At 52.5% G+C, this 15,320-nt stretch overlaps 1 protein-coding gene across 6 annotated transcripts in view; it reads right to left on the bottom strand.

Moving 5' to 3' along the window:
- The window catches only part of BCL11B (BCL11 transcription factor B), a 94,740-nt gene that overhangs the window by 62,275 nt on the left and 17,145 nt on the right, over nt 1-15,320 (bottom strand). The gene's annotated exons all lie outside the window — the stretch shown is intronic.

Below are 15,320 nucleotides of genomic sequence, written 5' to 3'. Positions count from 1 at the left end.
ACATTGCTCCTCGCGATTCAATCTAGCCGCGTTCCCGGTGTCGCTGTAACAGGGGTTTACGTTCAGCTGAGGTTTACACCGCCATTTAATGTAATTAAAGAAACCGATAGTACAGTCCTCAATGGAAATATCATTTCTATTGCGGAGTATTCCCATTAGAAATTGGGGGAAATCAGAGCACGCTGACTTTGATTTTGTTGTAATTTTCTTTTCCCCTGGCTCTCTCTGAAACAGAGCTGATGTCCTGGACCTCAGACTGAATGCACTGCAAAGATTCCCTGATAAGACCCGCCTAGACTCCTGGAAGCAGCACCCAACATTTATGTGCCATTGTTTTGAATTTGAAACTGTTAAAAAAAAATTGTTTTTAATCTCTAGTCTATATTCGGCCGTAATTCTCTGCCCAGCAAACAGCGTCACATCGTGAAAATGACTTTTCAGATACCCCCCAAACAACATTATGGATAAAAACCCAAAGGAAGGGAGGCCTCCCTAGCTGTTCTTATATATAAACAACGATAGTGTAGCTAGAATTCCAACAAGCTCCAAACCCCGAACCTGGACAAGAATTGAGCTATCACCTCAGAGGATGATTACAGCAAAGCACTTGCTCAGGAGGCCTCCGAAACTAAACAGACACAACACCAACCCGAAAACAGAAAAAAAAAAAAAAAAAATCTTTGTACCACATCGTCCAAAATGGCAGAGAAAATTAAGTCTTGGGGCAGAAATGAACCCGGCTCAGCTCTCCGGGCCGAGCAAACAAAAGTGAGACGATTTCTGAGCCTGCTCGCCGCAGGTCCCTGTGCTGCGCAGGTGACTGAGTGGGGTTTTTTTTCCCCTTCCCTAAGTGCATTTTAATACCCTTATTCTACAATACATCCTAATTTCTTTGGGGAGAAAAAAAAAAATTAGTGACACTTAAAAAACGTCACTCTGTTTTGCAAAATCCAGCAGCTTCCTTGGCAGCAAGAGAGGCTGGCTGGCATTATCCCCTCATTTGACAAAACTACTATTTCTGGGCATGTGCTCAAAAACAGGTAGGAAGCAAATGCTGAGAAATAAGGAAGTAAAAACAGCCAACAGATTTTTCACTACCAAGAGCGCCAAGCGTAAACATGATTTATTTAGCTGTGTTTAACGTCTGTCCTCCACACAGCTACAAGACCGCTTGGGTTGAAGGAAGGGTGGGGAGGATGGGACAGAATCGGGGGGTGCGGGTAGCTGGGGGAAGAGCAGGGGACCGTGGAGTGGGGGGCGGCCCTGGACGAGGACTTCCTGAACGGCTCCGCTCAGAGTTTTAGGAGAACAAGAATCTTTAGCCCCAAAATATATGCATGTGTCAAAAGAAGGCAGCAGTAATCTGCTGGTTAATTAACGAGCTGCCACTAACAAAAGATGGAAAACCCAGTTCATACAAACAATATTTACATGGGAGCTGCGAGATCCTGTCCCCAGCCCCCCACAGTTGCCTTCCTCTTTTGCAAACCACGTGGGCTGGGTGCAGGGAACGGCAAGGAGGCCCTCCGGGTTGGGGGGTTCGGAGCTTCCAAGTCCAGGGGGAAATCTCACTGCCTTCCCTGCCCACCCTTGCATGCCCACGTGGAATTGACCGAGCTCTGTATTCAATTAAGGAGCACCAGACAGCTTCTGGCTCCAAGCCTGCACCAACACAGGCTACGGGATCTGCCGTGCCTCCTCCAGCCCCCTCCAGCTCCCACGCCCATGCCAGGGAACTAGGGCTCCATCGCATCCCCCGTGGAGAAGGCGGAGTGCCACACTCCCCCACCCCGACCCCAACCCTCAAGCCTGGGGTCTCAGCCCTCCTGGGGTGAACCGACCACATACGTAAAGAAAGCATCCGTATTTTCCAACTAGCAAAACTAAGCCAGAGGTTTGGGGCCTTTGCCAGAAGTGATTCCTATTAAAAGTCGAATTCAAGTCATTCAGCATTTGCTGGAAAAAGAATCCAAGCCTCTTCAAAAGAAAAACGGCAACAAAAATGTAAGACGAAGCCCCAACAGGACACTTGGGGCCTCCCATTTCCCCTGTGAAGGTACCATTTCAGTGCAGCCAGCTGTGTGCTCAGTGGGCATAAATGCCAATTCTTGTTAGCTTTGTGACGTGGTGGTATAGCAAACCGAGGATTTCCTCACCGGTCTGCACTGAGTTCCTTCCTCACCTGCATTCAGCAAGACTGTGCACTTAAAGGCTGCCTGCTGTATGCACTCTTCCCCAGCACAAATCTACATTCCCTTTGCTCCACTCTTCTCTTGGGGCCAGACACCAAATGTCAGGAAAGATGCCTTTTCTGGTGTATTCAGGCCAAGGGCAACAACTCTGTGTTAGGATTCGGAATCACATGACAGTCCCCAACAATAACAAGGAGCTGAGGGAGAGGGGGCAGCTCCCTAAAATGAATGGGGACGGGGAGAGGTGTTTCCTATCGGTATTAGGTTCCTAAATTGGAAATTCAAGTCCTGCCCCTCATACCCCTCCTAAATCTCCCAATTCTTCCCCCTCCCATTGAAAACGACAAGCTACACAAGTAGCTATTTGATTCCTTTCCTTTGCAAATTAGTCACCCTGCCCCCATGGACTAATAAACAAGAACAGTTTACACTTTTATGATGTCTTTGCAATCAGCAATTACTTCACTCCTCCAGAATGATTTGTTCTCGTATCTGGACGGCGGCAGGCGCATTAAACAATTGGATAGCCCCATTTTACAGATGAAGAAAGGAAGAGATGAACTGGTTTGCCCTGCGCTTTTTAGGAACAAACCCATTTCAGACTTGCAGGTCCTTGCCTACATCTAGGATGCTTCAACACGGCCCCCAGCACAACAGCAACCGCTAATACTGATCACAAGTCTAACCCAGACTCAGGTGCTGCCTGGGAGGCCATGCTCACAGAAGATCCTCTAAGAAAATCTAGATTGCTCACAGCAGTAACATTGAAGATGCTTAACTGCACCTCTGGAGGAGGCCTCCCCGGGACCCCTCTGGCTACCAATTCCACGGGTATTTCCACACGATCCAGCCAACAAAATCCCCCGTTCGCGAGCCAATCTCCAGAACGTGGCTCCTGATCGAAGCAGGGCTAGTCACCTGTGCCCCGCAGACCTGTCCCACGGCTCAAAACCACATGCCGCAAAAGCAGCCCACCTGCCACTCCAACACTGAAAGGTGTGTGTCCTCCAGAGGAGGGAGAGGACCCAGAGGGGCTGCGAGCTCTCTTCGAGGATCCTGAACGAGAACCTTCTACCACTCTGCCCCAAGCCTTGACCAAAAAACTAGCGGGAGAAATCACTCGTAATTTTTATCATTGTTAAGCCGTCAAAATAAAGAAAACAGAAATAAGGTGGCCTCCTCCTCCCCGCGATAGCCATCAAATCAGCCAATCACACGTTTACCTGTCTTGCAGGCCAAACATGAACAATCACACCCGCACACACACACACACACACCTGGTCTCCAAAAATCCTGAAATGGACATCCCTCCAAAGGAACTGCAGAGACCCAAGAGGAGGCCCCTCGAATACACACCCATAATTAGTGTTTCATGTTTCTTTCTGTAAAGGAATCCGGTAACATAAATATTAATCACACGTGAGAATCTGCCCCTTCAGTCTTGGACCCTTACGAGTGTCGGACTGTGATCTTTTACCCATATTTACAGATATTCAAAGGCAGATTCTATCTTGTTAGAACTGTTATAAACGGACGTCTGAGAAATCAACGAGCAAGTTCAGGCAGATATGAAAATCTTCCTGTCCAGGACTGGCAGCAGCTTTGAGTTCCCAAGTGTTGAATTTGTTACCTTTTCCGTAGGCCTTTCAAAAAAAAAAAAAAATGGACAGATGCCTTCAGCAGAAGTTCGGGTGAGCTAAATCTGAGATTTTCTGAGATCAACTGTTGCTCAAAATGCCATGAAAGCATTGTTTACAAAACACTTTAGCCTTTGAGAGCACAGAACGTGCCATACGAATATTCTGTTATGATCTGCGCCAGCCCACATCATAAATATATATGTATATACATTTTTTTTTAATTACCTTGACTCTCGTTACAGCAAATATATTCTGCTTGGTTCAGACCTACTTCTGAATAATGGAAAATAGAGACATGGTTCCAGTTCTAGCTAGAAAAGCTGTCATGGTGAAGGTAAACTTTTAATCTTCTATAGGCAAACAGCATACATTTTTATTTCCAGAGCAGCAGCTTTGGGGAAATGTTTGAACATTCTCTTAAGAGCTTTGTGGTAAATACATTGGGCGTCCAACCAATGCTTTTCTGGGTCTTTAAGGGCCTGTTGGAGTGCTTTAAACAATTGGAGGCCAATTTTTAGGAAGCAAAAATAAAGAGCGACTCCTAAGACGGTGACCATTTGCATTCAAATTCTCTTTGGGGGGGTTATTGTAAGAGGTCAGGCTGGAAGAAGGACTGACATTAATTCCCTGTAATTCCAGGAGGCTTTATGCCCCATTCTAGTGGAGGGTTCCATTCCCACACAATTGGGAAAACACTTTTGTTCCTGAGTGCTTTAAAATCCCAGCCCCAGGAATTCCCTCTAGAAAAGCAGACTCCCTCTCCTCCCCCGCAAAAACAAAACAAAACTCCAAAGAAAACCACTCTGGGACAGGGCTTTTGGCCCGGGATGGACATAAAAGACACAAGGGAACTCTTTGAGGCACCTTCCAACCGGGCCTCACCTGGATCTAGGGAACTGTGGGACTCTGTCGGGCCGGGCCAAGGCGGGTTGATGAGGGCGGCACGACCCTCTAGAGCACTGGCGGCAGGAGGAGAGGGGATCCCCAGGCGCCCCCAAGACCCGGCACCAACGCCAGGGAAGGAATGCCACCCCAGCCTAGGAGGCCCGCCCCTCGCGCGCGGCGGTTGGGAAAGAGGGGTCCACTGGCAGGAGTTTTCAGGAGTCCTGAAATGCAATTCCCCACGCACGGAAAGGTCGCCAGCGCGGGCGCACGCCGTGGGGTCTGGGGAGGGGGCGGCGGCGGCGGGTGGAGGAAAGGCGGCCCTGCGCGCACAAAGGGGCCCCGGGCCCGCGGCCTCCCCGCCCTTGACCTTGGGTCTCCGCCTCCATCCATCTCCGGGCGCTGCCAGGGAAGAGGGCTGGCCCGGGGCCAGGGGCGAGCTCGCCGGACGGCTTCGGAGCCGGGGACCAGGGGGGAGGATATCGGAAAGAAAGACTCAAGGGCAGCAAAGTGCTCCGAAGAAACCTGCATTCCAACTCCCCCGGCTCCTTCGGGAGCCGAGCCGGGTCTTGGGGCGTCTCCGATTCACTGCACGCCTCCGCCCCCGAGGAAAAGTTGCACGAAGGAGCGAAGGAAGCCCCCTCCCCTTGGCTAACCCTACGACTCGCCCGTCCCCCGCCTTCCACGGACCCGGGCCGAGAGGGGGAGGGGAGCTGTCACGGGAGGAAGAAAGGAGCGCGCCTTCCCGGCCAGGCCAGACGCGGGCAGGGTCAGCTGCGCCTCCGCCCGCCCCTCGCCGCCCAGCTCGGGCAGCTGGCCCATTAAGCCCCCGAATTATGCATGGGCCTTAAGTCCCCTCGGCACTCCCGCCCCTGGAAGACACAATCTACGTGGGCGGCAGCCGGGGGCCGGGAGGGCAGGAAGGAGTGGCTGATGGTCGCACAGCCGCGCGCCCGGGGCGCAGACCGGAGAGGCCGCTGGAGAGTCGACGAGCCCGGCTGCCCCGCGGGGGCCAGACGCGCCCAAAGGCCCTCGAGCAGAGCCTCTGCACCCCCGGCGGGACCAGGACCGGCCGGGAGAGGGGCACCGACCGCAGGGGAGGCCCCCGGAGCGGTCACGAAGTTGCCAGAGTGTCCGCCCATTTCCCGTACGAGGTCGGGGGGGAGGGGCGGGAGGGGAGGGTTCCGGCCGCCCCCTCGCCCCTGCCTGAGCTCTGCACCACCCGCCGTAGAGAAGACCATTGTGTGTCCGGTCTTGGCAGGGAAGGGAGACTAATGGACCCCAACCTTGGAGGCCGCCCCGGGGGGCGGGGCCTAAGTCCCCCGCCGGTGTGGCAGGAGGCGCTCCGTCCCCGCCCCCTCCCACGGGGGAGGGGATGGTTTGCAGGTGGTGGGCACCGTCGGGGGGAGGGGAGGGGACTAGGCTGGGGGTGGGGGAGTCGCTGGAGATCCGGAGAGGCGGCCAAAGGAGTCTTACACTTTGTAACCGTCAGGACACATGGGAAATTGCGTTCGTGGTGAGGCAGGTGCCGGCTGGTTTCATGGGAGCGGGAAAAAGGGATCCAGTCTCAGAGTTGGGAGGATTTAGGTGTCCATCTTCCCACCCTCCCCCGTAACGCGCCAACGACCCAGGCCCCAAAGCGCAGGGCAGCCTCGTAACCCCTCGGAGTCGGGCAATCCCCACAGCAGGCTGCTTTCGGTGTCTGGAACCGCCGTGCTCCGGGCGGGCAGCACGACCCCGACGCCAGAGTGTGGACCTTGTTTGCTGTCTTAGGCCCCATTTGTCTCCTCTCCCCTTCCCTCCGAAGCACAGGCCAGGTCAGGAAAATTACATACTTCTTTTTCCCAGCGAATAAAGTCGCCTCGCCTCCTTTGCAGGGAAAGTTTTACAAGCCAGTGATGTCAGTGATGCAGGGAGAAGACCACACTGTTTAGATTTCTTAACTGGCTGGCTTTGAACTCGGGGTGGGAGGGGGAAAGAATCCACTCTGGCTCCCTTGGAGAACTTAGTTTTGTGGGGTCTACCAACCTCAAACGTTTTAGCCAGTTGCTGGGGTGGGAGGGGGTCATCAAAGCTCTGTCCTGTTTCTCCTTAAGGGAGAGGAAGAACCCTAGACGACTGTGGTCACACTGAGCCCAGGACAGGCAGTCCCTGGCCCCCAGCCCCAGGGGAGGACCCCTAGAACCCAGCTGGGGGCTATGCTCTCCAGATGCCATGCTCTGGCCCAGAAAAGCCTTTGAAATAAAGCCAGCGTTTCCTCCACTACTTTCAAGGATCCCCTTGGTACCTGATGTCAGGAGAACAAGCCTGTTTTCTGGACACTGCTGGGTTAGACAGGCATCCTCCCTCGTGCTCCATCACAGCCCAGGCACTGAGGCTGTCAGGCCGCGGGGCTCTGCACGTGCGGGTCCTTCTTGGGTGGGCGAGGACCCACGCACCTGTTGGCACCTTTGAGCCTGGATTCATCTGCCTACACCTAAGGCTGTGTCCACACTTGGAACATGAAGGCGGTGGAAGCTGCCCAGGGTATTCAGCCAGGGTCAGCAGCCCTGATCAAATACTGCCTCGGCTTAGAGAACCAGCTTGCTGTCTCAGGCTGGGGGATGCACCCCGCCCTTGGTGGTACATCCAAACAACTGCCTTCTCCTCTCCACACCAGGAGGGGGGGATTCTGACTTCTCACGTCCAACGAAAGGCCCTTTTGTAGCTGTTTTGCCACCCAAAGGAGCCTGGGGTCCCAGTTTCCATGCTGTCTGAGCAGCGGCAGGCAGCTCTTCTCCCAGACCTGTCTCTCATTCAAGTGGTCCCACCTCTCCCTCCCAGGCCTCCCCTCCCACACCCACCTAGCCTCAGCACAGACTCCTCCTTCCTGAGCGCCCCCCACGCAGGGGAGCCTGCAGAGCAAAACCAGCAGACCAGGAAGACAGCCCTAAGGACACCCACTTAAAAACAAAATAAAAGGAAGCCTTGGGCTTCCCTGGTGGCGCAGTGGTTGAGAGTCTGCCTGCCGATGCAGGGGACGCGGGTTCCTGCCCCGGTCCGGGAAGATCCCACAGGCCGCGGAGCGGCTGGGCCCGTGAGCCATGGCCACGGAGCCTGCGCGTCCGGAGCCTGTTCTCCGCAGCGGGAGAGGCCACAGCAGTGAGAGGCCCGTGTACCGCAAAAAAAAAACAAAAAAACAAAAACGAAGCTTTGCCTTCTCCAAAAAGGCCTCCCTTCCCCTGAGTCCAGCTTAGGGCCTCCAAGTCCTGAACCACCCCGCCCTGCCATCTGGAGCTCCTCCCTGGGCTCAATTCCAGCAAAGCTGACACTCCTGCCCCTTAGGTCACTGGCGGCCACCTAGCAGTGCCTGGGCCAGGATGGGTCCAGATTCCGTGGGACCTGAGGTTTATACAATGCGGGCCGGTCCTCTTAACAAGAAAACAAATACCAAGCCATATCTACAACAGTGGGGACAGTGCCCAGAAGGGGCCTGGGCACTCAAGGTACCCCGAGCCTAAATTCCATCAGTCTCACAGTGCGTGCACCAGATCCTCCCAGAAGAATCTTCACAGCTTGGAGCAGAAGGAGACCCTGTTTATCCTTTAGTGTAACAGTTTTCATTTTCAGCCACCAATTTCTTCAAAGAAAACCTACTTCCAAGCCCAATATGTAACAAATGAGGAAAGTGCCTGAATAAACTTGCTTTATTCAATAAAATTAAACTTTTTGGCTTCTTTAAAAAAAAAAAAAAAAGGAAGGGAATTTAGGTGGAAAGTTGGAGTCCACCCCCTACCCTGCTGCCAGGCTCCGGAAGCTGTCGGAAACCACTGGGGCCTCCTTCTCATATTTTGGCTAAGGAATTTCAGGCCCAGAGAGGGGTAGGGTCTGCTCAAGGTCACACAGCATGCGGGCCACAGGTTTGGGGCCTGCCCCTCCCCACACTGCATCCAATAAGCTCACCTGCCTGTTACTAACCCTACCCTGGGTGGAGGTCAGCTCCTAACAAGACAGTTTTTTTGCACAGATGGCGGTAGGCACACAGACATGCCTAAGACAGGGCTGGGGTGTCCACTGTCCTGATTCCTGCACCCCACACTAGACCCCAGGGGCCATCACGGAGCTTCACCCTTAGGGTGGAAATCGGGAGCAGAAGGGGCCCGTGTCAGCCACAAAGACCCACATGAACCCCGGGTGGCCTGGGCTCCCTGGAGATGACCCGGTGAGGACCCCATGCCACCCTGCGAAGGTCACTGGCTGGAAGTCAGGAGCCTAGTTTCTAGACACAACCGTGCCACTGACTCACAGGGTGGCTGTGCAAGGCGCCTAACGTCTCTAGGACTCAGTTTCCTCGTCTACAAAATGAAAGTAATATCTGATTTACCGCCTTGGTGGGGCAGAGACAGTGGATGGGAACGTGGGATGAAATATGACCACCGGCAGCCCATGCCTCACCACAGGAAAGAGCATGACTGCCGGAGTTTACACCATGGGTTCACTGGCTGTGTGACCTTGGGCAAATGACTTAACGTCTCTGTGCTTCAGTTTCCTCTTCTGTAAAGTGAGGTTGCTAGGAGGATTAAATCAGTTAATATGTGCAAAACCCTTCAGTGACTGGCATGTTGTAAGTTCTAATAAGGATGTGTTAAATTAAAAATCCAAATATGAAAAACTCAGTCTTTCTGTCTCCTCGGTGAAAAGAGAAATCCAAGGGCGCAGGGGGTGACAGCCAGGCTGCCTTATTTATGTAACTTACTGACGTAGAGCCCACTCCAAAGAGATTCGACAGCTGCTGGTTATGCCTTAGTCAGGCACGAAAATTAGGGGGGGAAAAGCTGTCAAATGCCTAATAAAAAACTTAAGTCAACTACTAGCTATTTACTGTCAAATAAAAACCCTAATAATAATAATAATAATAATAATAATAATTGAGGCTGAATGCTGGTTAGGTTCTCTGCTTGGGAGCCCAGTGCCTTTTCCTCTCACTCTCTTGCTTTACTTTCCTTCTCCCTTCCTGCCCTACTGCTGGAAGCAGGGATCCACCTATATAAGTCACAGATAATAAGGTCCAAGACCTAAAAAGGGGAGAAAACAATGACCCTCTAGCTGACCGGTATTTCATGTCTTCTTAATTCAATACGACTTCCAACTACGACTCTGTGCTACAGTCATGTTGCGTAGCTGCTGACACTCTTTGCCATGGTTTGGACAGTTTACCAAGGTACCTGCCATCTCCTGCCTCCCTGGGAGGCCAGCAGGACAGGGACCACTCACCCCCCGTTTACAGGTGAGGAAACCAGGACTCCATGAGGGGAAATGGCTTGCCTCAAGCCGCAGGGCTGGGCAGCCTGGTGTGGCCAAAGGTCACCTGTCCCTATTCAAGATAAACGGGGTCTGGACTCAGCCCCGCCAGCAACCAGTTACACAAGCTCAGACAAGTCCCGTAATAGGCAAGAATGGGGAATCAGCAAAGAGATCCTTCCAGCTCAGGCCAGGAGGCCAGAACCCCCATGCACCCCACTGGCAGCTCTAGTATTAACAGTTAAGAATCTACAGGGACCTATTATATGCATACATTGTCTAAACCAAACCTTATAACAAGCCTGAATGGTAAGAAAGATTATCTCCATTGTACAGCAAACAGATTTGGAGAAGTGAACATTTGGCTGTAGGTCATACAAGTCACTGGCAAAACCCAAATTCCAGCCCTGGTCCATCTGAATTCACATTTTATTGCTTGCTTTTCTGCCACCTTCACCAGGAAGTATGGGCAACTGTATGAAGATGCCTGGGACTGTGCATCAAGGTTTCTGGGGGCCTGAGGCCTCCTGGCAGTATCTCCAAGTGTCATACCCGGGACAGTCTTCAAAGACCTCCTTGAATGGGGTCTAGAGATAGTGCCTGCCACCAATGGCTCCACCAGCCAGGCAGAATTAGAATACCTCTTCTCCCTCAAGGCCTCCACACCCTGTGCTATCCGAAGAAGCCAAGCAGACCTGAATCTGATTCCACTTTGCTGTGTGACCTCGGGAAAGTCCCTTAACCTCTCTGAGCCCCAGCTCAAAGTGGAATTAGAAATATCTAGATTTCAGAGTGGGGTTAATGGTATCTGTTTCAAGACTGACGTCTATTTCAAGGTGAGATAACCCAAGAAAAGCACCTGACACAGTGTGGGTGACCAAGTTGGCCCCCTCTTCCCCACAACCCACAGGCCCTGCCCAAGCTCTGAGGTCAGCCCTGCAATGCCCAGCACCCCAGCCGGAGCCCAGGGCCATGTCTAGAACACTCCATGACTCCTTGGTGCAGACAGAACTAGTAATTAGCTGTCACGATTTAATAATAAAAAAGATAATCCAGGCCCCAGCACACACGGATTTCACTAATCTTAATTTGAAGGGAAAATATAAATATATCAAATGCAAGTTTTTTAAGACAACCTGCAAGTGGGGTTTATCTCCAGTCTCCAGCACAAGCAAGCTATTTAGTTCCTCCCACTGGCCAAGCTAATATTCTTCTCTTCACACTTACTTATGTTTTACAGTCTGAAGCAAACGTTCTCAGAGCAGCACGTAAATCCTCCAGCTGAGCAGAAGCCCTTTTCTGCAACGCATTTTGTCACTGGGACCCCAAACCAAAGCTCTGGTCTGTGCCCTGCCTGCTACGTGAACCCCACGCCCTACCCGCAGACACACCCCCGGCCCTTCCCGGGTTCCCAATAAAGACATACAGAGCGGGTGGGGCCGTCACACCAAGGACCTGCCCGCCACCTCCAGCCCAGGGGGACCGGCCACGTCCTGTCACCCACTGCCTGTCTCCTGCATTTCTCCAGAAATCTGACATTTGGGGTTCTGGAGGAGGAGCAAAAAAAAAAACAACAACAACAAAAAAAAAAAACGGCAAAAGGCAAACGTGTTTCTGACAGCTGATAGCTCGCTCCTTCCGTGATAGCTTCTTTCGGTTACGGAAGGGGTGATAACATGCAAAAATAAAATACCTGTGATCGGGGGCTATAAAATAGGAATTCTAAGGAGGAATCTGGAGAGAACGGCTGAGAGAGATATCCAAAGTAAGTTTTCAAGGTTCTGACTTAGAAAAGCAAGCACCTTATGCCACCAGGCAGGGTCCACGCTCTTTTAAAAGATTTCTAGATGCTTCCACTTCTCAGTGGTCTATCCAAGGCCAGACCCTGTGCTAGGTGGGCGCTTAACACCCTCACCTCATTGAATTCTGAGCTGAAGCCAAAAAAGTAAGTGCAGACAAGGAAACTGAGGCCCAGAAAAGTAAAGTGACTTGCCTGGGTGAGCACGTAAATCCCACCCTGGCCGACTGGCAGCAGAGCCTGTGCTCCTTCAACCCCCCCCCCCCGCCCCCGGACCCTACCCCCAGGGTGACCCGCCCTCAGAGCTGTCACCATATGACAGTAATGTGACTGGAGACAGGGGAAGGAGGGGTGACACACCAGACGGGACAGTCGTCCTGAGGTTGTTTCTGATGATGGCATCCTCAGAACCCCATGGAAATTTCTCCCCGATCCCAGGGAGACCTACAGTACTAACACCAGGAGATGACGGAGCCAGGGAGAGAGCAGAGCATCCGTGAGGGAAGGGGGAGGGTGTTCATATTTGCAGTACTTGCACCGTGCACCAGGCACATGTCATTTAAACGCCATGAGTGTTGTCAGGTAGGTTCCCAGATGAGGAAGCTGCAGCTCAGAAGGTCAACTCACAATGCGAGGGGCCGGCAAGCAGCAGGGTGGGGCGCAGACTTGGGCTCTCCAGTGGAGGCCGCAAACCTGGACACCCCTATACCCCCTTCTCCTCACCCCTTCCCAGGATGCCCATCCCAGATAACAGCTCAGAGACTCATGCTCTTGGCGAAGCCTGGGCCCCACTCATCTCCCCTCCCAGGCTTTCCTCTTCCTGCTCCCCTTGATGCATGGGTCCCCCAGCTCCATCAGAACCCTCCACAGAGGCAGGGAGAATGCAGCACGAAGGGATCTTGAGAAACGTAAAGAACTCCTATTCAGGCAGACATGTATCCGATGCTTGCCCCTGAGTCAGGTCTCCAGCCAAAGCCCTCACCTCTGACCCATGCCAGCCCTCTGTCTGCAGATGCGCCTTGCACACAAGCTCCAGGGACCTCCTCCACCCGCAGCTTATGGTCAAGGAGCAGTGCCCCAGGCCTCGACCGCACACATCAAGGGCAGGGCCGCTCACACTCCGGCCGTGTCCCCCAAGCGGGACAGAGCAGCGGCCCAGATGGCCATCCTCCCACATGCTCCCACCCCCTGGATGTTCTTTCAGGTGGGGATGTCCGGGGTGGGGGAACAGCAGTAGGTGCTCAGTTGTTGGTTGAATGAATGAATGAATGAATGAATGAATATCCTCCAGGAGACAAGGCTTCAGAAACGTCCTCCTTCTACTCTCCTACTTCTCTATCATTAAAAAAAATAAAAAAGGAAGAATTAACTATTTCTTTTATACCCGTCTCCAGAATACCATCTCCAAGAAAGGGTCCAACCCTGGTGTCATGATCTACGGAATTCCCACACAGTTCTCACCCTGGGGATGCCCTTAACGGTGGAAGGGATCCCACATATTTACAGGCCAGCCCTGCCCATCAATCTCTGGAGCCCTGCCTCTAGAAGCACCTGGCAGGAGGAGAGTTGGGACCTGCCTGTCTGGACCACACTCAGATTGTGGGCTCCAGGAAAGGCGGGACCCTCACGACCACCTGGGCACCTCGCCTCAGACAGCCAAGCCAGAGGTGGAGTCCCAAGGATCAGCCCTCCCCGCCCTGACCAGCTACCGAGCGGGGCCAGCTCTGGGGACAACAGCGGAGCATGGACTGGCCGGAGCATGCCCCTGCCACGGCCGGGGAGCAGGGACAGGAGAGGCCTGGGCGAGGCCAGCGGTGCCAGCGGCCGGGGCAGCAGCTGTGTGGATTTCCGGAAGCCCGGGTGGAGAAGCGCCTGTAATTCTTAGTCCCCCTCTTAAAATATAAAGACTCAATTATCTCTGAGCAGCTTGCTTTGCACATGAATTGACACATTTATTTTACAATAAATAACTGAAAGTTATCTGTGTTTCCTTTACTGTTAATCTACACAGAGAAATAATAAACAGGGCTTGTCTACAAAAATGCAACTCCTGCAGTCCTCAGAATTCAATTAAGCTAAAATAATTAATGCTCCCACCATAGTAAATGACTATACATTGGAGCCACTGAAGTTTTGTGCTTTAATCTTTCCTTTTTATTAAAAAAAAAAAGAAAAGAAAAGTTGGTGCCAAAGTAGGGAGGGGAAAAAGCAGAAAGGGAAACTGGGAAGGAAAGAGCATGATGGGCTGTTAAAATGGAATGGTCGTCTTCAGCTGACACAGCATGGAGACTGTCTTGTGCTTTCGATTAAAATAACATTTTAAATGCTTTGAACAAACATATCTCTTTAGACTTCTAAGAGATTGTTTTACATATTTCTTCAAGAATGAAGAAATCCATTCGTCCTGTTGCTGAACAGAAAGGGCCAAGAATATCTTTCGTCACACATAGAATAAAAATACTGTAGGCCACTGCAGTATTACAACCCAAAAAAGGGGGGGATGGTGGGGGACGGGGGGACAGGGGGGTGAGGACAAAGCTGCCTTGAAGATTAACGTTTATGAAATCATAAACAAACCTACCCACAATGATCTGCAAACAAACAAACCTACCCACAATGATCTGCAGCCTCTCATTGGAAAATACCTTCAATGCGAAATGAGGATTCGGATGGGTTCTGGAGAAAGCAGGAAGAAAGCCCTTCCACTGAAACATGAATAGGGGACCGTCTCATCGGCAGAAGCCACCCTGAAAGGTCTGTGTGCACTGATGCCAGGTGTTTATACCACTGGTGAGAACTATCCCTCTAGCGTCAGACAAAGAAAAGAAACACAGACAAAAGGGGCCCAACACCTTTGTGGATCGTGGCTCTGGCCCTAAGGAAGGAGCACTCAGATCTACACGGTGCTCTGAGAAACCAGGGTTTACTTTGGCCTGAACATGTCAGACACTTTTCTCAAGGCCCTTGGCAACTTAAGAGTGTGGGAGACTTCGTGCTAGGACACCCACAAGAAGGCCAGCCGCACAGGCCAGTCTGGTTAGACAGGGTCTCCCCAGGGCCCAGCCGGTGCCTGCAGGAATCTGCACACCACCGCAGTCTCTTCACAGGAGAGAGAGTCCATTAATCCCACTGTACAGATGGGCAAAGGGAGGCCCAAGGTCACAGAGCTGCCAGGTGGTTGCCACAGAGCAGCTGGGCTTGCTGCATCAGCCTAACTGCCTGCTGGGTGATGGGGGGTTCCTGGCCATGCCCACCCATCTCACCCGTGGGAGCAGAGTGCCCCACTTCCCTCAGGCTCACCCCACAAGGACCACCCAAAGCCTCAGTCCACCCAGTCTGCTTTGGACCGAGACACGGTAGAGATGGACACACAAACTTCCAGCCAAGCAGCTGCTTGTGCGCTGCCACACCAGAAGGGACCCCCAGGAGAAAAGTTCCACTAGCAAAGCATTTGTGGAACTCTGCTCCTTTAACCCACACACCAGGCCTGCCGGGATCGTCCCTCCTGGTGACACGTGGAGAAACTGA

This window comes from Pseudorca crassidens, chromosome 1 (genome assembly GCF_039906515.1).
Source record: "Pseudorca crassidens isolate mPseCra1 chromosome 1, mPseCra1.hap1, whole genome shotgun sequence".
In the NCBI taxonomy this organism is placed as follows: domain Eukaryota; kingdom Metazoa; phylum Chordata; class Mammalia; order Artiodactyla; family Delphinidae; genus Pseudorca; species Pseudorca crassidens.
Note: the sequence above shows the minus strand (reverse complement) of the source record. Positions and strands in the feature narration are given on the sequence as shown.